The sequence below is a fragment of the Sturnus vulgaris genome, chromosome 8, assembly GCF_052056855.1.
Source record: "Sturnus vulgaris isolate bStuVul1 chromosome 8, bStuVul1.hap1, whole genome shotgun sequence".
Lineage (NCBI taxonomy): Eukaryota > Metazoa > Chordata > Aves > Passeriformes > Sturnidae > Sturnus > Sturnus vulgaris.
The window spans coordinates 5,378,912-5,401,108 of record NC_142250.1 but is presented as its reverse complement, the minus strand read 5'-3'; the positions used below and the strand labels follow the sequence as shown (position 1 = coordinate 5,401,108).

Here is a 22,197-nt window from a genome sequence, read left to right as displayed (position 1 = left end):
CTGAACAATCCCGACTCTCCCAGCCTTTTCTCATGGGTGAGGTGCTCCATCTCGCCAAAGGCTTTACAGAATTCCAGATAAATTTCATCCCTTGTTCAGTGATGGTGTCGTTGCATCAGAGAAGGACACAGGGTTGGTCAAGAGGATTCTCTCTTGGTGAGGCCATGCTGGCTGTCCCAAATCACTCTGTGTGTCCCAGTGCCTGTCCCAGGCTCTTGCCAGCACAGAAGGTAGGCTGACAGGGCAATAGACAGATAAGTTTTGAATGCAGTGTTTTCAGTAAATGATGAGGTGATACAGGATATTCATCCTGGCATCTCAGGGTGCGGCTTGAGCTGCCCATCTTCTGAGCTGAATCAGCTTGGTTTGATTTTCTATTTGAACAAGTCAGAGACTTTCAAGGACTGCTGGCTGTGAAAGGAATGGGGCCATGTTTCTCTGGGATCATGTCCTGCACCAGAGGCAGTCCAAAGTCAGCAGCTTCCTCAGTGCTTCCTGGGAAGCAGATACAGCTCCGTAGCTGGGTATAGTTGCGTCCTCCGTGTGTGGACCTTTCCTTACAGGCTCTGCACTCCAAAATTGGGAAGACTGATTAATAGAGTGTTTGGGGTTTTTTTTCTGGGTTGTCAAGTTTTATCTTCTGATCGATGCAAGCCTTGCAAAATTCCTGGGTAGAGGTTCCCAAAGCTAGCACAGCCTTTAGCTTTACGATAATCAGGAGGAGACAGATTTTGGAAGAATCCTGGTTTTCACCCATCTTTATAGGATGAGCAACAATATGGAATCAGATGAATTAAATTGATTAAAATTTCTGGTGTTCCCCTCAGCTTTATTTCTAGAATAATTTTCATGCTTGATGATTTTCTTTGTGGTAACATCAGTGCTGGTCCTTGCAGAGGTGAGTGCTGTGGTCTGAGATTGAATTGAAGAAAGTTTTGGATGGCAGAATAAGCCCAGGATAAAGAGGTTTATGTGAAACACCTGGGGATGTATTTTTTCTAATAATCCTTCCCTGTGAGGGTGGGAAGATCCTGGCACAAGGTGCCCAGAGAAGCTGTGGCTGCCCCTGGATCCCTGGAAGTGCCCAAGGACAGGCTGGATGGGGCTTGGAGCACCTTGGGAGAGTGGGAGTTGTGGGATGAGATGATTCAAGGTCCCTTCCAACCCAAGCCATTCTGTGATGCTATGATGATTCTTTGATAATATTACCAGAAAATCTTTAATGTCTTCTAATTTTCCAAGGCTTTTGGAAGGCAGCTTGCCAGTCAGTCTTTAGGAAAATTTTGTCTTACAAGCAGAACATTTTTCTGTAGTTTCTGAAACTCTCCTAGATGTGGGCTGCAATAAGATGGGACAGAGTCTCAGAGACAACAGTTTCAGTGCTGAGTGGTGTCTGGCTCTGCTGCTAAATTTGCCAAAAATTTCATTGTGGGTCCCTTCCAGCTTGAGATAGCCTGTGATTATATGAAAATACTCTGCTTTGACAACATGTTTTTTCACTTAAATTAGCCAAAAAGAAATATTAAGAGAAAAGTAAATACTAAGAAAACTTAAGCAAATGATAAGACTTGATAGGTTGAAAGGTTGATAGATAAAAATCAGATGCTGATTAATAGAAGCTTATGCCTTTGGGAGGGAAAAATCAATTGAAGAGATTTTTGGATCCTATTGGTTGTGGGTTTATGTTGTGCTCTGGATTTAAGCTCTGCTTAAGAGTCAGTCAAGCACAGAAGGTGCTGAAGATCTGAGAAGTTCTTACTGCAGAGAAGTGACATGATTGACAGTAGAATGAATTTCCTGATTTTACTTTGGTCCTGACCAGAAAGGCTTTTCATTTCATGAGGATGATGACTTGTATTTGATTGGCAGATGGGTAAGAAGTAGTTATCTTCTTAATTCATATCTATAATGCTGGTTAACATAGCACTGCTCTGTATGAACATGCAGTACTCCAAAGCTAGACGTAGGTTTTGAACACTGATCACAAACCCCACTCCCCTCCAGAATATTATTTTTAAGAAAGAAATGTGTGGAAATATGGGTAAATAAAAGCTTTTCTGGAATATATATATAAAAGGGAATAGAAATCTAAATGAAAGCCCTGGTATGTGCCTTTTTTAGATATCTGGGTAAATCCAGGTTTATTTTTATTTTATGGCTGCCATTGAAGCTGTCTGCTTTGCTTTTATTATTCCAGCCAGCAGTGCTGCTCCTCAGGATTTTTTTCTGTTGTCTTCTTGGATGCCTTAAACCTCCTCAACTTAGAAATGCATTCTTTAGTCTGGCGATTTGCAGAGTGACGGTGTTCTCAGGAGAGGAGAGAATGAAGAGAAAGTAGGTATTCATCTTGATATTGCCAGTTGAGTAAAAATTATTAAGAGAACAAATTGCTGAATCTGAAGGTTTCCTTGGCTGGAATTCGTTCTTTTTTTGTGTCTTTCTCAATGTCTACCTTGTGGCCTTTTTTTTTTTTTTTTCTTAATCTGAGATTTACTGTGTTTCTGTAAAGTATACAAACAGGTTACACAGTTAACCTGAAGTGGCTTGGAATTTAGAAATAGAAGCATCTGGTTCCAGACTGCTTGGTAGAAGAATTCATCAGCAAAATAAGAAATACATTCAGGAAAAATCAAGACAGATAAAAATTAGTTTGTTGAATGGATGGTCTGTGATGGAGTGAAATCAAATACCGTTGTATTAAATAAAAGTAATGCTCTCCAAAAGTACTTCAGAGACAGCTCTGTCTCAAGCATTTCCTCCACTTATATTATTCACTGTCCTTTTTTTTTTTCTTTTGCATTCACTTTTCCCCTGTGAATGACTTCACTCAACAAGCAGGAAAAAAGTTTATCAAACAGGAGAAGACCAGTTTTTGCTTAGTGTAATATCACTAGTACTTGTTTATTTCTAATACAAAAGTAGGAAGTACTTTGCCCTCTGGTAAAATTTCAATCTTAGTTTTTGGAGCTCCCTGAAGAAACCAATTGTTATGTTTTTGATGGGGCAGAAGTTGAATTTCTTGGTAACAGTCAGCACCTTTCTTACCTTCCATTTCTCTAGCTTGTATCCTTTCTCATGCTTTAGCAACAATTTTCCTTGGAGAACTGAGACAAGGTTGTAATATACACAAGCAGACCTGAGTCACAAACAATCTCTGGCCTAATGGTGACCTTAATAAAAATAAAATGATGCAGGGAGGGAAAAAGCAACTCAGTGGCAACAACACCAATGCAAGACATAATGGAAATTATTTCATTGAAATCAAATTGTGCTGGGCACTATGGATGTGAAAGAAAAAACAGCACTGGATTAAGGGGGGACAGGAGGACCAGAGATGAGAAGACACCCAGATGATTACCAGAACATTTTTTCTTTGTAGAATACACAGTGGTAGTATTCTTTGGAGAAATATTGGTTTTGAGAAGAAAAAATGCAGATTTATGGCATGCCAGCATTTAATAATATTTATTCTTTTGTTGTATTTGCTGAATTGTTCATACCAGAAGAATAAGAAACCTAGAAACCATGATGCTACATTTTAATACTGTGAATTGAGCTACCTTTTGATCTCATTTTTCACTTAAAATGCTTTTAGCTTTCACTTTATGAAAGCATGAACAACAAGATTAAAAGCTCAATATTCAAGTAGTTTTTCAAGCTATCACTGCTGCCAGGAACTTCAATACTGAGTTCCTCCTGCACAGGATCATAACTGCCTTCTGCCTGGGCAGCTCAGCACCAACCCCTTCATCTGAACCCAGGGGCACTGCTCAGCAAGCAAACACCATTCCCTTACTGAGAATTTGTTACACAGCAATCACGGATTGTCAAGACTTTTTCCAATTAATGATCTTCTAAAAAAGAAAAAAAGAAAAAAGAAAAAGAAAAAGAAAAAGAAAAAGAAAAAGAAAAAGAAAAAGAAAAAGAAAAAGAAAAAGAAAAAGAAAAAGAAAAAGAAAAAGAAAAAGAAAAAGAAAAAGAAAAAGAAAAAGAAAAAGAAAAAAAAAGAAAAAGAAAAAGAAAAAGAAAAAAAACGCTGAAATGATTGCTATGACCTCTACATATATTTTCCACTGGCTTTGGGTATTTATGTTGTTTCCCCCACCTGCCCCATGCTTCCTATTGAAAGATATGGGCATGTGGAGAAACCAAGCTATCCTGAATGGAATTTGAGATGTTGAGATTTTTTTATGGCTACAGCTACTGTTGTATAAACATCAAAACAAATAGTCAAATCCATCAAATCTTTCAAAGCAGGTGGGGGAAATTCCACTAAATCCCTAAGACATCCAGTAAGCAAGGATTTGGGTCAGAGCAGGAGCTAAGCTGGAAGCTGGAGACAATTTTGTATTGTGTGAGAGCAGAGAAAAATCCATGGGATGGGCTACCCTGAAGGTAAAAGCTTGAAGAATTCCTTGAGCTCTTTCAAGTTCACAGAGATTCTGGGGGTGAGTTTGTGCTAAGGGGTCTCTTTTAGCTGATTACAGCCTTTGCCAGCCCCCAGCCCTGAGGAGAGAGCCTGGAGCAGGGAACAGAGCACACGGAGCCACAATAGAGTTCCACAAGGTCATATTTCCTTGGCATGCTGGAGTGTGCCAGCTGTCCTGGGGAGTGCCAGGACTCGTGTGAGGAGCAACTCAGTCCTGCCTTTGGCAGTGTCCAGCAGGATGGCAGGTAAGAGCAGAGGAAACATTTAGGGGCATTTCTCTGGAATAATCTCCCTGTAACTGTTTGTGCCTCTGGGATTTTCCTGGGACATTACCCTCCACTTGTCCTTTCAATTTGTCCAGTCTCCCTTTTACTGCCCACTTCTGTGGCTCAGACACACATTGTGTGAATAACACAATTTGGTTTTTCTAAGCCTGTTATTTGCAGCTTTGCTAGATAACACCTGCTTCTAGCATTGGAAGGTGCAGTAAAAAACCTAAAGCAAAGTGAAAAAACTCCATCTATTCCCCCTTTCTATTCTCATTTCTTTCAAAACTGTATAGGACTTTGTTGTCTCTCCTTCAAATATGTTTCATCTTTCTCATCCCTCTGTCATTTTTCTCATTTTTTAGCCATTGTTTGCACAGATGCTGTTGCAGAATGTGATGATCTTTTCAGTCTCTAGGTAAGTTTTGGTTCCCAGTCAGTTTCATCTGTCTCTACTCATCCATGGAGGACTTCTGTGTAGGATTCCAGAGATTCCAGCTAGGACTTCTGCATGTCCTGTCCGTTGTTTCTTTAGGAATTTAGTTCTCATTACTTTTTAAAACACATTATTTTTAGCTTCACTGAAAAGTATATTGAGCATATATCAAATATGCCCAACATCTTCATTTTCTTTTAATGTTAAAGATAGGAATTTACTGAGACTATTCCATGGATTCATGACACTGGACATAGAGTTAAGGCACACCTTTCTTGCTGTCTCCTTTACACTACTTTAGAATGAATCACCCTATACCACAATAGCATATGACAACTGTAAAGAATCACAGATCTTGCTCTGAGCCAGATTTTTTTTATTTTTGTTTTAAACCCCAAGCCAGCACAATGTTATTTCAGGAGCTTCCTTTGCTGGACTTTATTTTCTGTACCCCTGTAGACTTAGAAATGCCCACACTGATTTATGATTTATCTGTATGTCTGCCCTGGTTCAGAACATTTTGTCCTGGGCAAGGCTTATTTTAAATTGAGGTATTTGGGGCTATTAACCAAACAATTAATCTTAGATATGTGATTGTCACTTAATCTCAATGGAAGTTGTATCTGAAGCTAAAGGTAGAAACAGACCTCTAGATAAAACACAAAACAGCCTCATTTCTCCTGCACACAGGCCAGTGGAGGGAATGGTGAACCTGATGTTGCCCAAAAAGGATGAAAAGTGGGGTCTGGCAGTGGGAGAAGAGAGGTTTGGAAGCACTTGATGATCAAGATCACTGGAGAAGACAGTGAGATTTCTGCTGCTTTTTAAGGGGTCTCAGATTTAAACTGTGAACTGTGCTGCCGTTACACACTATCACCTACCCAAAACAATAAGATGTAAGATACATAAATAGCACAGACTCATTCTAAGGGTTAATTCTCTTGGCTCTTTGCTTTCCATGCCTAGAAGCCTCTCTTGATATTTGGAAATGGTTGTAAATTCCCCAGACGTGATTCTGGTCCCAAAGAGCCAATTCTTCAGCCTTTGTTTACTGTGTTTTACAAGTTACAGATATGTAATCCCTGGCATGGGATGGAAAGGGGAAATAATTTTAGTTTCTTATAGGTTAGAGAGTTGGAGAATTTTAAGATCTTCAAGCGTGGCTGGCTGGAAATAAATATTGCCTAATATTTGCAACTCTGTTAGAGCAACTTAGTATAAATTAGTAATTTGGACAGAGAATACATCAAAAACACAGAGGAAATTGCTGCTGAATTATAAGAGGGAGGAAATTGCTGGTGCCATGCACTGCACATTCATTTTAGGGTTGTGGTGGACTTCTGGCTAGCTCTGCCCTGATGGCAGTGGTAATAAAGAGATGGGGTCTCCAGCTTGATGCAAGCGTGAAGCCATTTATTGATACGCACAGCTGAGTTTATATACCTTTTCAGCTATAGCTAAAAATAGCACAACAATAATATTCATGTAACTAGGCTATATTACTTAGTAACTAAATAACATTGCTTAATCAATGCCTCGTTCCAAGCAAACCAGGTATTCACACGATTCCCCACAAAACACCACACAGGCTCATCGTACCAAGCACTCTCTTATCTTCTACATTCCTTCCTCAGAATCCCGCTTACTCTTGCCACAGCTTGTGGCCTACTATGGCTAACACATCCCTGTTGGTTGTGACAAGCTGAGCAATGCTTGCAGTTCTGCTCTCTAGCTGTATGCCCACACTGCCCAAGTCACCAGCAATTAAAGTTTCATAGACTTTTTTTTTGAGAAAGAAAAAGTTCAAGAGTTGTGCCTTCAGGCTGTACCTTTGAAAAGCACCAAGACCCTCAGTAAATAGTCACAATCCCTGGAATGTGTTGTTCAGCCTTGAAGATAACATTCCTCCACGTCTGTTCAAACTGGTTGTGTTCTGTACCTGAAAAATATCCTAAATCGCCCAGAGTAAAAGCGTGTGCAGCTTCTGGGCATCAGGATGGGACACTCCTCTTGTTTGTGCTATGTTTGTTTGAATGTTTGCTCTTAATCAGCACTTGAAAGAAGAGATTTATTTACAAAACAGAATTTCAAATGTAGTAATTAAACAAACAAAAAGCTGAAATAATAGTAAACAAAAGCAGTGGCTCCTTTAAGGTACCAGTAGGATGAACAGGAAAATGAAAGAACACATTTGCGTGGAACTAAAGTACTCGTCAGAGAAGTGTTTTTAGGACCAGCAAATATCTAAGAGGCACTTCATTAAAGCTAAAAATATATTGATCTGTTTCTCTGGGATCATTGTACAAAGAGTAAACAGCAGTGCTCATGAGTTAAACTTCATTTCATTACCTTCATTTCTTGCCATAGTGGTAAGGATACATGCCCCAGTAGAAGTTACTATCTTCAGATGGGGTGACGTCTACATCCTTTCTTGAAAACGAAGTGATTCTGTATCTTTTCAGGAGACACTTGAAACACTGCAAAATAGTTTAGGAATTTTCTGGAAAGGAAAAAACAATATTCAGTGAAATTTATATTTCTTCATGACATCAATCTGCCAAAATTAGAGATATCTGGGAAATACTCATCCGTATTTTTTAAAAGAATACATTTGGAAAGGTTACGAGGATATTTTGCAACTTATTATCAGTGATTCATTCATGAAAATCAAGAAAGATATTTGAACTAGCAAAAAATATTGAGTTGATATTGATAGAGTAATTTTTCTCATGGAGGTATAATCCTGTTTACTTGCTCCTGAACATTTAAATGAGCTGCTGAACACTCACATCCACCCACACTCTTTGCCTGCTGTGCTGAGCACTACGGCCTGTACAAAGCAGGGGCTGGACAGTTTCTTTTTCAATATACATTTCCAGGCCAAGATTAGAAAAATCTTTGTTGTCCTCTGTTTGCAAAAATCTGCAACTTTTTTAAAGTATCTTTTGCTGGATACTTCAACCATATCTCATTCTCTACTGCTTTCAGATTTTTAAGCATCTTGGAATGGGGACTATCCTTGAGGCTTCTGGAAGGAAAGTGGTACAGTGTGTGTGCATGAGAATTAAAGGAAAGGATTTGTGTTTGACTGGTTACCAAACAGGTGTCAAAAATTCAATAATGGTAGGAGCCTACTCAGTGCAGTAAATATGCTTTTCCTGAACTCTTCTACTCGGCAGGTTTAAGACTATTCTGTATTGAAATCAATACCTCATAAAAGAGACAAGTCTGAGCTGAGGAAACCATTAAATTATTACTTACAGTCTTTTTCTGCTAAATTCACATGCATAGTTTGATTATATTTTGTGAGGTCTGGGAGTGCATTGGGGTTTTTTTCCATCTGGATATAAGGAAAATCTTTTTCCCAATCGAATTTTTGATCAGTGGGACACGTTTCTAAGAAAAGTAGTGTTAACTGAACCTCATGCAGCTAATCATGCCATGAGCAGGAGGCTGGAGTTGAACCCCTCTGAAGTCCTTTCTGAGCTGAATAATACTGTGCTCCTATGACTCTTATTGAGCTTATCCACTGAAAGTGTTTTTTCCTCACTCTGATTATACAGAGATAAAATGCACAACCTTAACCCAACCCCCCTCAAATTTGTCAAAGTGTACTCTTGCAGTCGTGTATGCTCTGGTAGCCAAACTGACACATAGCAACAAACATTTCAGTGTGCTCGACATCAAGAAAGTAATTTAGGATTAAATTATTGCTGTGAAGTGTTTGTGAACAGAAAGAATGGGCTGGAGAGATTCACCTGCCCCTACAAGGCTCTTCTTGTGCCAGTCTACACATCTGTCCTTTGCCAGCACTGTGCTTGGACTTCTTTCACCTTCCCTCTGTGTACATTGAGCACACCTGCATTTGTTAGCACTTGGCATTTTTGCTGGGCTAAACAAGAAATTCTTTTAGCCTGCTTTTATCTCTTCTTAGGGGAGAGCTTCTAATCACCCTCCTGCCTGCTCTGGTTCTGGTCCTCACTGAGATTTGGGGAGCAGCTTTGTAGTTGTGTCATTTCCAGGTGCCACCTCCTAGCATTTCACACCAGTTCCTGTAATTAGGTGATAAATGCCTAATTCCCAGTTCACATCATTCTATCACTTTCTTTTCTCTTGTCCAATACCTTAAGTATTTTACAGGTTTCCCTCATGTCCATATTATTGGGTGTCGTGGGGTGATACCAGGCACACACTTACCAAAGCTTTTCTCTCCCTCCCCTCCACAGCTGGACATGGAAGAGAAACTATAAGGAAGGGTTCATGGGTTGAGGTAAAGACTGGGAAAGATCATCCATCAGCTATCACCACAGCCAAAAGAGGCTGGAATTAGAAGTATTAATTGAATTTTTACTTACAAAATCAGAGCAGGATAATGAGAAGTGAAATAAACTCTTAAAAACACCTTCTCCCCACTCCCCCTCCTTCCTAGCTCTACCTCCTCCCGCACTGGTGCAGGGAGATGGGAATGGGAGTTCTATGAGTTCATCCACCGTGGCTTCTCCTGCTGTTCAGGGACAGGAGTCGTTCCTCTTCTGCACCCTGGGCTCTCTCCCACAGGAGAATTCTCCAGGAACTTCTCCAACATCAGTCCATGCCATGGGCAGCAGCCCTCCTCCAACTGCTGCAGCATGGGTCACTCTGCCTTTTAGGACAGGCTGCTCCTGCAGGGACCCCTCTGTCCATGATCTTCCATGGGGTCACAGCCCCTCCTCAGACATCCCCCTGCTCCAGCAGGGGCTGTGGGGAGATCTCTGCATCCTCATGGGTCTCCAGGGGCTGCAGGGACACAGCTGCCTCACCATGGTCTCACCACAGGCTGCAGAGGAATGTTGGCTCTGGTGCCTGGAGCACCTCCTGCTCCTCTTCCTGCACTGCCCTAGGTGTCTGCAGAGCTATTCCTCTCACATGTTCTCACCCCACTCTTCTGTGGTTGTAATTTCATCTGTGCAACGACCTTTTTTTTTTCCTTTTTCCTTCAATCTGTTATCCCAGAGGCACTTCCACCATTTCTAACTGGCCCAGCCTTGGCCATGGACACATCTACCTTTGGAGCTCCAGGGATTGGCTCTGACAGATATGGTGGAACCTTCTGGCAGCTTCTCACAGAAGCCGCCCCTGTGACCCCCCTGGTACCAAACCAGGCCATGCAAACCCAGCATACCAGGTTAGATTTTGCTCCTTGGAAGCCTGTACCAGTCGGGTGTGCCAGGTTTCCTTTGCCATCCCAGGCCAGCCCTGTCTCCCTGCTCTGTTGCCTCCAGGGTTTCCATTGCACTTCTCCCACAGAATATGTTCAAGAGACTGGAGTGCCACTGAGATAAAACTAATGGAGCTGCTGATATTTTGGGTCCCCTTTTGGTCTGTCTCTGAAGTCTGAGCATGATTTTAGTTTCTCTTTGGTCAGGCAGTGCCTCACCACCATTTGATAGAGGCCTCTCCTATTTCACTTGCACTTCATCCCTCAGTGCTTTCATTTATTCCAGGATGGACTTTCAGGTCCTTGCCTTGTAAGCACATTAAATCCTTTGATCTGTGGGGGTTTTTGACAGTGGCAGCCTCCTTTTCAGTACTTTATTCCCATTAGACAGTGCGATTTTGCCTTACACTATTCACTTTTCCTCCTATTGAAAGCCAAAGAAAAATGTTAATTCAAAAATAAGTTTTAAAAAATTTAAATCCATTCCTATAGCATCTAAATATCTTGTCCTTTTTTAATATTCTATTTATAGGACTGAAGACACTTATCACTATGTAGAAAACATTTGATTTAGGCCATGCTCAAATTAGTCTTACAGTTTTATCTCTAAAATGTAGCTTTCTCATGCTGCTTATTTTCCCTCTAGAGTGTAGCTATTATCTCTTTAGTGCTGATTACCACCCACTTAGGGCTAGAAGCCTCCTGAAGAAGTTCTTTCTGCTTCTTTGTAGAAATGTTTTAGAGGATGTTGAATTTCTGAGTTCATTTATATCCCGAGGTTTTAAGTTAATTTTAGATATAAGCCCTCCTAATTTTTCAGGGCTTTTCTGTTTGGGGTTTGTTTGTTGTTGTTTTTGTTTTGTGGGTTTTTGTTGTTGTTGTTTTGTTTTTGTTTGTTTTTATTTTTATTTATTTGTTTTGTTTTGTTTTAATTGAAAACCTTTGTTTATAATCTGGTTTTATTTATTTTTTAAGTTGAAAATTGAACCGCCTCATGACTTTATTAGTTATTCTCCATATTGGGTGATAATATTATAATAAAAAAGTGATTTATTATTATTGGCTTAATATATTTCATGATGTGTATGTACCGAGCATAGTGTTTTGGTGAGCGTTTATATATTGTAAAATGCCTATTTTGTTGTGTCAAAAGCTGGGGGGCCTTACCACCCAGGAAATAACCAGACCCTGCTGCTGCCACAGACCTGTTTTTCCAGAACAAACCAGGAAAGCTCCTGCCTTGTCCTGCAGTGCCAAAGCCTGGTGCCAGTGTGATTCTGTCTGTTCACACATTTATGACTTTATAGGTAATTATGTAATGACAGAGAATGGCCAGGGAAAGGAACAGAGCTGGGGAAGGGGCTGGAGCCCCAGGAGAGGCTGAGGAAGCTGGGAAAGGGGCTCAGCCTGGAGAAAAGGAGGCTCAGGGGGAACCTTCTGGCTCTGCACAACTCCCTGACAGGAGGGGACAGCCAGGGGGGGTCGGGCTCTGCTGCCAGGGAACAGGGACAGGACAAGGGGAAACGGCCTCAAGCTGTGCCAGGGGAGGCTCAGGTTGGAGAGCAGGAGGAATTTCTCCATGGAAAGGGTGCTCAGGCCTTGTGAGGGGCTGCCCAGGGAGGTTTGGAGTGCCCATCCCTGGAGGTGTCCAAGGAAGGGCTGGAGGTGGCACTCAGTGCTCTGGGCTGGGGACAAGGTGGGCATTGGGCACAGCTTGGGCTCCATGGGCTGGGAGGGATTTTCCAACCTCAGTGATTCTAGGATTCTGAAATGTTACAGTTCACTACCTCTATTTCTATTCTTTTCCCCCTGTCCTTGCATCTCCATCATGGAGATTATTCTCCTGTTTTCTCTTTTCACAGCCTATCCATTGTTTCTAGTTCTCTGTTATGTTCTTGCAGTGCACTGTGTTGCTTTACAAAAATTATACATTTCTCCAGCCTTTTCCAACACATTAAATAATTCAAATCTAAACCCCAGAGTAATTTTATTGTCCATCCCCCTTTTACTTTGATGTCTATTAATGCTTTCTCTCTCTTTTCCCTTGTCCTTTGGTGTTCATATTTCGCATATGTGAGTTTTCTCTTCCTTTAAAAAGAATTTTTTAAAAGTTACCCACATAATTTATATGTTATTGCCCTGCTTTTTCACTTAGCTTTCTTGGATTCCAGAGGGATGAGAGACTGGTTGCTGTGCAGAGCCTGCTAGCCAGGGTCCTCTTCTCTTCCTGGACATCTGGGAAGGTTCCTTGCAGGAACATCTCAGAGTTGTCTGTTGATCTATGGTAGCTTGAAACCAGTTTTTTCCTCTCAAGGGACTGCAGCAGTTTCACTGAAAATCATCTGAATCCTTTTCCATTCTATAAGATCATATTTACCCTTCAGTTTTCCTTGGTCAAAAGGTGTTTCTAATTCTTGAAGTACTTGCTGTCTTCCGTGGTCTTTTTTAACTGGTATGCTCTGCCTTGAGCTGCATGTGAACTCTTTTCTTCTGAGAGCATCAGACAGTATCTCACACAGGAATGTGTGTGCACCTGCCTTCGCTTTCAGAAAAACACAGCTTGATGGGACAGCATTCACAAAAAATACTTAATATTAGTCTGTGTATTTATGTGAAGGAGTTTTATCTACATTTCTTCGTATTGCCCGGTAAAATGTGGGTCCACCAAAGGAATGAAAAGGCATCAAACACCCAGAAAAATTAGCAACTCCCTCAGGAAACAACTTGTATCTATTTTTCAACTGTTTGTAACTGCTGATGTTTTTTACAGCTACGCCCTAAAGCAGGATTTAACGAGAGGTGTTTAAGTCCACTCTGAGTTAGTTTGCTTGTTATTAGGTTATGCCACTTAGATATAATTCAGCAAAATGTTTAATATTCTACCCTTAACTGTTCTGCATGTGCTCAAATTCTTTGTGGGACTGAGTCACTGAGGGAGAGCTTCTACTCTTAGACCAGGCCTAAAGCTTATTCTTGTGGAGAATATTTTCACTATGGAGGACATTGTGGCTTTCCAATGAGGAGCAGGAATAAGGCTGGGAGGTTCAAGCCACTATGCAAATCCCCTCTGCGGTTCCCCTTTACCTCAGGCTCAGCAACAAGTAGCAGAAACCTGACATCTTGGCACACACAGAATTTTCAAGGACCTGAAGAACAACAGAAATGTCTCTGCCACTTTGTAAAAAATTGCTCCCATAAGGTGAATAAGAACAGGACTCGATACCTCAGGTTCCAGTGGGATTGCATTGCACCCAGAAGTTTTGAGGAGGGAGGAGAAAGTGATCAGATGTCAAGACAATTTCCAGACAAGGACGGTGACAAAGCAGGACTCTGTAGTGTTGGAAGATGACTCTCCTTGTTCACATCTTCTCCATTCCTTCCCAGGTTTCCATCTTCAGGTATTCAAAGTGTAGACTTAAATTTGAGTCTGTGGAGCTGTAGCCAACACAGAACACCCAAAACATTTATGGGAAAAAATTCAAATGAAGATGGACTTAAAGAAATAATTTGAGTATCAGGAAAGCTTCAGTGAGGTAATTGCCTCTGATGATAGCTAAGGTGCTTTCCTCATTGACCCCCCCTCTGTCTGCAAGCACATGGTGCCAGGTAGAAATGCAACTGCAGGTGAAGTGCTCGCAGTGCAGGGGATGAAGCTGCAGATAGTGCTTCTGTTCTCTCTGTTCTCTCCCATTCTCTATCTGCACTGTATCCATGCTACACTGACTCTCTCTCTGTGATCATGCTGGCCCCAGTCTGAGAGAACAGAGGACCCCTACAGATCAGCTGGAGAGCCTGTGCAAGGATTTGGCACATAAGGATTGATAACTGTCCTGTATCTTGCTTTCACCACTGAGACCTTCCTGTGTTATTTTATCTTCAGTTTGTTTTAGGGCACCACCAATGCCCTGCAGAGTGGTTTCTTACACTCCCCCTATTACTGCACGCTCACATTGCTTCCAGGGGTGTATTAAGCAGTGTGAAAAATGTGTCCCATGTAGACTCTTTCATCTTCTCTACATTAGGAGGAGTGTCTGAAAGGGAGCAATTTATCTGGGTTTTATCTGGGGCCATAGCTACACATATCTGCACAGAGTCAGGGGCACCTGTGGCTTCCTGAGCATTTGCTAAAGGACATTGAATCAACTCTAACTTACCTACTATTTAGATCGGGAAATGGAGATGCTTGGTATGGTCTGCATTTCTGTGTGACCTTGTTGTGTAGTGTGATGTTACTTCACAAGAAAGTTGTGGCAAAAATAATAAAAAATGAAACAAAAGCCTTTATACTCTGCCTGCTCCATGAGAGACAGTAGCCAGGCTCACTACTTAAACCTCTTCACAATTCTGTATTTTATTTTGTTGGCCGTTTCATCACATTTCCATCAGTTTTGAGAACATAAAAGGAAGAATAAGATGGACCATTGAGTAAAATTATAGAATATTGAAAACGTCAAAAGAATATTGTTTACTGTTATCTTTGAGAAAAAATACAGGGCTGTAAAACTGCAGTGCCTCTTTGTTTTGACAAAGACTGTAAGAAGGACAGAAAGGCTGGCATAAATCCAGTCTTTTGACAAGGACTACAAGAGTGGGAAATGGTACAATTGAATCCACTGTTGTACCAGCTTTTTGATTGTAATCAGTTGTTAACCCCTATGAACTTTTAGATGACTTTTAGTTTCCTTCAAGTAGCAAAACAGTTGTCTTTCTGACTGTTTTGAGACAAGCCACAAGTGAGAAAGTGCAATGTTTTATTTATTTCACTCTAGTCAAGGATACAGTGAATTCACTAAATTGAGACTGCAGGACACCTGAACTTGTCCAGGTCAGTTATTTACTCTCAGCTCACAGAAGGAGCATTTCCCATCCCTCATTTCCTACACCAGCTGAAGCAGTGTGATTATTTCAAGAGCCATCAAGCTCAGGCTATCCATTTTTATGCCCTTGCCAACAGCCATTCCTGGATTCTTCACAGACCATGGCAGCAGAGCCTTTAGTTATTGCTAGGGATGAGCATTAGCCTGCAGAATTTGAAATGAAAGCACAGCTAGGAGGGTGTTTGTGGAAGTGTTGCTTTCTGTTCCCTGCCCAAGGAAACTGATATTTATGAGTATGGGGAATATGGACACATTTGCTCTGACTTTGTGAGGCTGCTCTTAAGTGTGGATAATATCCTTCTTTATCTGACTGAACTGTTTTAAATGTGTTTTATTCAGAAGCTGTTTGGATTTCTGCTGTTTCTGATGAATTCAAGCAGGCACCTCGGAAGGACCGTGGGAGGTGACGGGCATTCAGTCCCTGTGATTACATGGTAATCTTAACAAGGAGGTGCTTACCTTTTCAATTGCTAAATTTAGATGAGATGAACACTGATACAAAAGAAGTGATTCATGTCCTACTTCTTATCTTTGTAAGGACTAGAGCAATCCAGTCTAGTGGAAGATGTCGTGGCCCATGGCAAGGGGTGGAGTGAGATGCCGTGATGAGTCCAGCTTGCTAAAAATTCCAAATTGAGTTTGGACTAAATCAATGTTTCTGATACTTATAAGAATAAATTCAAGGACTCTCTTTCTTAGTAAATCATAGAATTACAGAATCACAGAAAGGTTTGGGTTGGAAAGGACCTTAAAGCTCATCCCATTCCTCCCAGTCCCCCTGCCATGGGCAGGGACACCTTCCACTTTTCCAGGATACTCAAAGCTCCATCCAACCTGGCCTTGGACACTTCCAGGTATCCACGGGCAGCCACAGCTGCTCTGGGCACCCTGTGCCAGGGCCTCACTGCCCTCCCAGGGAACAATTCCTTCCCAATATCCCATCTGACCCTGCCCTCTGGCAGTGAGAAGCCATTTCCCCTTACCACATCACTGCAGTTCCTAAGACACTGATGGAAAGTCCCTCTCTGCTTCCATGGAGGTGCCCTCAGATACTGAAATCTCATTGACTGTAATGAGAGATATACCTTGTTATTGTAATACTTCATCTGTGAATCCTGAACTCTCTAAAATTTCGGGTTGATATGTGAGAAGTTTGTAGAATTCAGTAGTGGCAGTAGCACAACAGGAGCCAGAACTCTGAATCTTATATGAAGATCTGTTTTAAAAATGCCAAAGTAAGTAATGGTTTTTAATTCAAGTATTTTCAGAACCCAGATAAAGTAGTTATAAGATATACACTTCAGGGTTTAGGGCTGAGGTAATCACCTCTCTCCTCATCTTTCTGAATTGGTGTATCTGAGATATTATCTGGCACATTAAATTTAATTTTTCACTGGCTTTTTTTCAACTAAAATTATTGAATTAAGAGTAGTTTTTTCCCTGCAGCTTTCTTTTCCTAACCTTCTAATTCTCAGTCTGTCTGAAAAGATATTTACATATTTAAAGTTATGTTATTCATAAAGCCAAATCAAGCCTTTAATTAAGATCTAAAATACAGTTATTTTATAAGGGGGAGTGAAATATTCTGAATTCTTATCTAAATCTTGCCTTTCAGATTTTTATAAATAGTAAATATTATGCATTTCATCAATACAGTTTTCAGAAAACTGAAAAATCTTTTAAAATAACCACACATATCTTTAGTAAAATTCAGTTATTTGCCTTAGAAGTAAAAATCTAATAGCTGACAATATAATAAAAAGGACTATACTATCTGTTAGCCATATATAATTATATAAAAAACATCAGTCTGCACTTGATTCAACAATTTTCAAGAGCTTGTTAACCTTTCAAATTAGATTTTAACTACCAATTATACTTAACCAGGAACTTTTTATCCATGGTTTTATGGTTCCTTAATTAGTTCCATTCCTCACTGTAGGCATCTTTCTAATAATGTCACACAGTTACACAGCCACTGCAGGACTTTCAGGGGTGTCTGGTTACATCTTCCACTTTTTCTTTCCCCACTACCACACTGTAACTGGGTGATGATGAATGTTCTCACCTCCAGTTCCACTCTCACTTTAAATATTATTATGAAATTCATCAAGAGCCAGATTTTGTGTCTGAGAGCAGTGGTGTGAATGGGCTCTGTAGGTCCCAGGCTCAGGCTGTCATCCTGAGAGAATGGACTTCAGGTATTCCATAATTATCTCTTGGATTATCCTTACTGCTTTTCCAAGAGGTGTGAGAAAGTCTTTTTGCCTCTGAAACTTTCAGAGGATTCTCTTCAGCCGGTTTGTTCTAGCACTGACTCTTCGAAGGCCAGAGTTAAGCACACACTGTGTAAAGCACTCCCTGACAATGGAGTGATGCTCCAGCCTGCTCAGCAGCACAGCAGGATTCATTTTCCTACACAATGAGATGAAACTTAGGAGAATATGGTCAAAGAAAGGGACACATGAAATATTCCCAGGGATCCTTGAAAGGTCTGCTGTAAAGTGGAGGAAAATTCCCCAAGAAATTCCCCCTTTTCAATGGATGAAGCCCTTCCCTCTAGTCTGGTGTTTCTCACAGTGTATTGCTTTTTTTTTTTTTTTTTTTTTTTTTTTCCAAAAAATCAAATAAAAACGTGGATGTGAAAAATCGGCAAACTATGCAAATGCTGTTATCCTGAGGCCAGGGGAAGCTCTTCATGAAAGTATGAGAACCATGGATTTTACAAATGTATTGTTTCAGTGCAAATTGATGGTATTTTAAATAAAAAATAATGCTCTGACTTTTAGGAGGCCTAGAAATTGCATCTTATTTTATGATTACAGAAATTTGTTGTTTTCTGCTGCATATTTAATGAAGTGTTTTAGAGCATTTGGTGAACAAAAAATTTGTCTGTCTTAATTTAGCTCTTCATTTTTTTTCCTGCATGACTTCTTCCTGTCATTGATTTGACACCAATGCTACTTCCATAGGTATTAACATAACTGTGCTTAAAGTAATTTAAGTATGACTTGTACTGAACATGAAAATATTTAAGCACAATGGGAAAATATTTTAAAAATTAGTAATTTTTATTAATTTAATATTTGTTGCTCTGTAAGAAACCTGTTGTTTCTGATCTAGATCTCTGTTTCTGAAGCAAAGAACTAAGGCATGGGTTTTGGAAGCTAATACATGCACACATGCCAAGTTCAAAAAGGAAATAATCGCCTAGATTTATTTTCTGTACTTGATGTTGTTAGCAAATGAGATGTAGACCTTATAGAAGTGAAATCCAGAGCTGGATTATTCAGAGAGATATTTAAATGGCTTCAAAATATGGATGGATTTTGAATTTGGGCAATTAAATTATTTGATAAATTTTATTCTATTAAAAACCCCATCAACAGTATGAAAAACCCATATGTGGGTGAATGCTGGCTATAAGTAACATGGAATTTTTCAGACTGGATGTTTGTAAAGCAGTGTAAGTTCTGCAGAACTTAAGTAAGAGCAACAACCTTTAATTCCTGTATCTCACCTTCTGGCCAGTGTTACATCTGAAATACAGAAAAAAAAATCAGAAAAATTTCAGCTGAAATACGCAAAAAAATTACAAATAACTATAGTGCTCTGAACTGCTTGTGACCTCATGGCTGGGATTGCCATTTGAATCTGATATCCTGGATATGTTTCCTTCTGTAAAGGCTTAGTGCCAGATCTTAATTGAATTTACAGAGTGGAAGTTCTGAGCCCTCAGGAATCACCAAACTGAGGGTTGAAATGAATGATCCCATTCCAAGACAGAGCTCCTTCTCTTAGGGTGTGACCTTCAAGGACATCCCCTGGAGCACCTGGGTTCCTTCCTAAATACTCTGGATAAGCAGGGGAAGGTTGGAAGTTCCACAAGCTCTTCCCTGATAGTCCCTCTGGAGCTCCTCATCTGCAGAGGGGAATCTGAGCTCATGTTTGCTCTTCAGGTGCCGCCTTGCTGCCTCTGGGCATAAAGAGGGGCAAATTAGATGAGTAATAAACCGGGCTAATAATAAAGAGGAAAAAGTGGGGTGTAAAGAACAGGATAGAATATTTTTTAAAGTGGGTATCTCAACCTGTTTCCCTGAGTAACTGCACAAATAAACTGTTATTCATTTTGAAGGTTAAGCTCTAATAATACCATTAAAACACTCAAGTAAAGTTCAAATGCAATCTACTATTTATGATAAAGCTCTCCCAGTGTTGAAGGCAACTCTTTCCCAAATTGATTATATTCCCTTTTGAGCAGATGTAGGTTTCAAGCATTTAATTCAGGAAGTCATCCATCTTCCTTTCTCCTAGTCAGACAGCTCCATATTCCAGTTCCTTCACAAAGTCTAACTTGCCAATGGAATGGAGATTTCTTTTTCTTCAGCAATATGGGCTCTTTTGAGTCAATCCAAGCCTGCTTAGCATTTGTGTTCTTTGAAACAGGCATTCATTTTTGGAACAAACGCATATATACATCAGAAATGAGAAAAGAAAAATGTCAAATGCCAAAAAGGGGTATTTTAAAGAGTTTTAAGGACTACTAAAGAATTTCTTTGCAAGGTTCACAGATATTTTACAGGCAGTCTACAACTAAAAAGCAATCATAATTTTCATTTATATTGTTTGTGAGTTCTTTTTTTTTTTAAACCAGTGATAAACAGATAGAAATCTCAGTAATGAATCTTGTCAGGAACATATCCAGATATTTTTGTTAGAATTGCAAAGAAAATGCTTTTATCTGGAGTTTTAAGAAATGTCATTCTTTTTACATGACTCAGGGATGGTGATACTTCATGCTCCAGAGCAAATCCAAGAGAAAAGTGAACAGGAGATAACCAAGGAATTTCAAATCACAAAATCATTTAGCTTTATGACTGAATCTATCTTTGATGTCAATCCTAACCCTGGTAGGACTTGGGGTTCTTGGGTTTGCCATGGGTTCACTGCTTTCTCTCCAAACCCGGCAGCCAAACAAGAAATGCTGTTTTCAGATTCCAAAGTGATGTAACTTTATTTTTCACAGCTAAAAATCAACATTTAAATTCTTTGGCACTTAAATTCTTTGCTGTCACTGGGTATGAACAAAACTCATCCTAGCCGAAAATCAAAACATGTAGGCTTACTTTAAAAAACAATCCCCTTTATTGGTACATTTTCATTGGTAGAATTTGCCAAAAGAGAAATGAACTTGTCAACATTAAGTTGCTTCTATTTGTTCCAGGATGCCTCAAGTTGTGCAGTGATCAGTCTTTTCCCAGAGAAGCTGAAGAGATGACCTTTAAATTTTTGTTCAAGTACAGAATGCTAAATGAAAGTCATAGCATTCTGTACTCACCTTGAGTCTGCTGCTCCCAAGGCTTGAAAGATGGCTCAGTAACACCACCCAGCCAAGTATGGCATCTAGGCAATGATGTTGTAATTAAGGCAGGGGTAGATCTTCCAATTTGGACATATATTTTGGATTGATGATACTAGTCCTCCAAAAACTCCCTTCATGTTGCAAATATCTCATGTTGTTCTGCCATTTCTAAGCATGAATAAAGATACAATTTCTGTCCCATCAGGAATTTGCATTTGTATTTGATTGCAACCTCAATCATCATCCAAGCCCTACTGCGGAGGAGACTTAAAAACCTGACATAAACAGAAACTGAGACAGAATTCAGCCTGGAGAAGAGAAGGTTGCGTGGAGACCTCCTGCACCTCCCAGGATCTTAAGGGCCTACAGGGAAGCTGGAGGAGGACCCTTCAACAGGAACTGGAGTGGCAGAACAAGGAGAATGGCTTTCCACTGTCAGATTTGATATTGGGAAGGAGCTGCTCTTTGTGAGGCTTGGCGAGGCCCTGGCACAGGGTGCCCAGAGAAGCTGTGGCTGCCCCTGAATCCCAGACAGTGTCCAAGGCCAGGTTGGACATTGGGGCTTGGAGCAGCCTGGGATAGTGGAAGGTGTCCCTGCCTATGGCAGGAGGTGTCACTGAAGGTGCTTTAAGGTCATTCCAACCCAAACCATTCCATGATTCAAGGATCCTAAAATTCAGCACAGATTTAATTTATGGCTGACCTACCTTGCATGATAATGTTATGAATGACTGTAATGGGCAGTCAGGGATTTCCTTTCATGTATTTCTATGCTTTTCTGAGAAGAAAATTGTTGAAATTAAATGACTGGAATAATTTAAACAGGATGTAGTTCAGTAATACACAATTCAAGGCTGTTAATTTAGGGAATAACAACCATTTCAGGTGGAATCATGAATGTTGGAGGGGGAGGAGCAGAATTCAAGTGAAGGAGTTGTATTGCATGCTGACAGGGAATCACTCATGATATCCAAACCTAAAAAATATAAATGAATACCAGGAGCTCTATCAAACAGGACCAAAGATGTGAAAATGTATGGTCAGACTTCACCAGCTTAATTGGTAATGTGGTTGTAGGGTGAGAAAAGAGCCTTTTAAACAGAAAGATGGTGAAAATACCAAAGTTTTCCAACTGGTGTTTATTCCATTAAGGCTGGATGTCCTAGTAAACCTTATGACCATTTCTCTACCTTGGGACACTGGGATCCCAGAATAGCCTCCTGAGGGATATTTTGAAGGATTTCAACACTTGAGAGTTCCTATCTTGCAATTTCTTTTCCTAACCTTGGTTTAACAAATACCAGCTTAAAAAAAATAGACCTAATGAGTGTTGGTCTTTCTTGTTACAGTTGCTAATAGCAGATGTGCCTTTTCACAATTGTATCACCTCCATTTGCTTGTGGATGACAAATATCAGGACTCCACAACAAAAAAATTTAAATAATTAGAGAAACATGAAGTCCTTATATCTGGCAGTGAAAAAATTATGGGCAGTATGCTCAAAAATACCCTTTTTTTTCCCTAGAAAGACCTGTTGCTTCATGATGGAAAGTGCTTCATGGTGCTTGAAGCAGCAAAATTGTCCTACCCTGCACCCCTGCAGTCAGAAAGACAAAACAGACCTAAAACT

At 40.2% G+C, this 22,197-nt stretch overlaps 1 long non-coding RNA gene across 2 annotated transcripts in view; it reads left to right on the top strand.

The window, feature by feature from the left end:
- Positions 1-22,197, top strand: part of LOC148222957 (uncharacterized) — a 451,561-nt gene that overhangs the window by 309,074 nt on the left and 120,290 nt on the right. For both annotated transcript variants that reach the window (XR_015805067.1, XR_015805068.1), the window contains exons 6-7: positions 4,488-5,113; positions 15,545-15,639. This is a non-coding gene — a long non-coding RNA (uncharacterized LOC148222957). The remainder of the gene's footprint in view (positions 1-4,487; positions 5,114-15,544; positions 15,640-22,197) is intronic.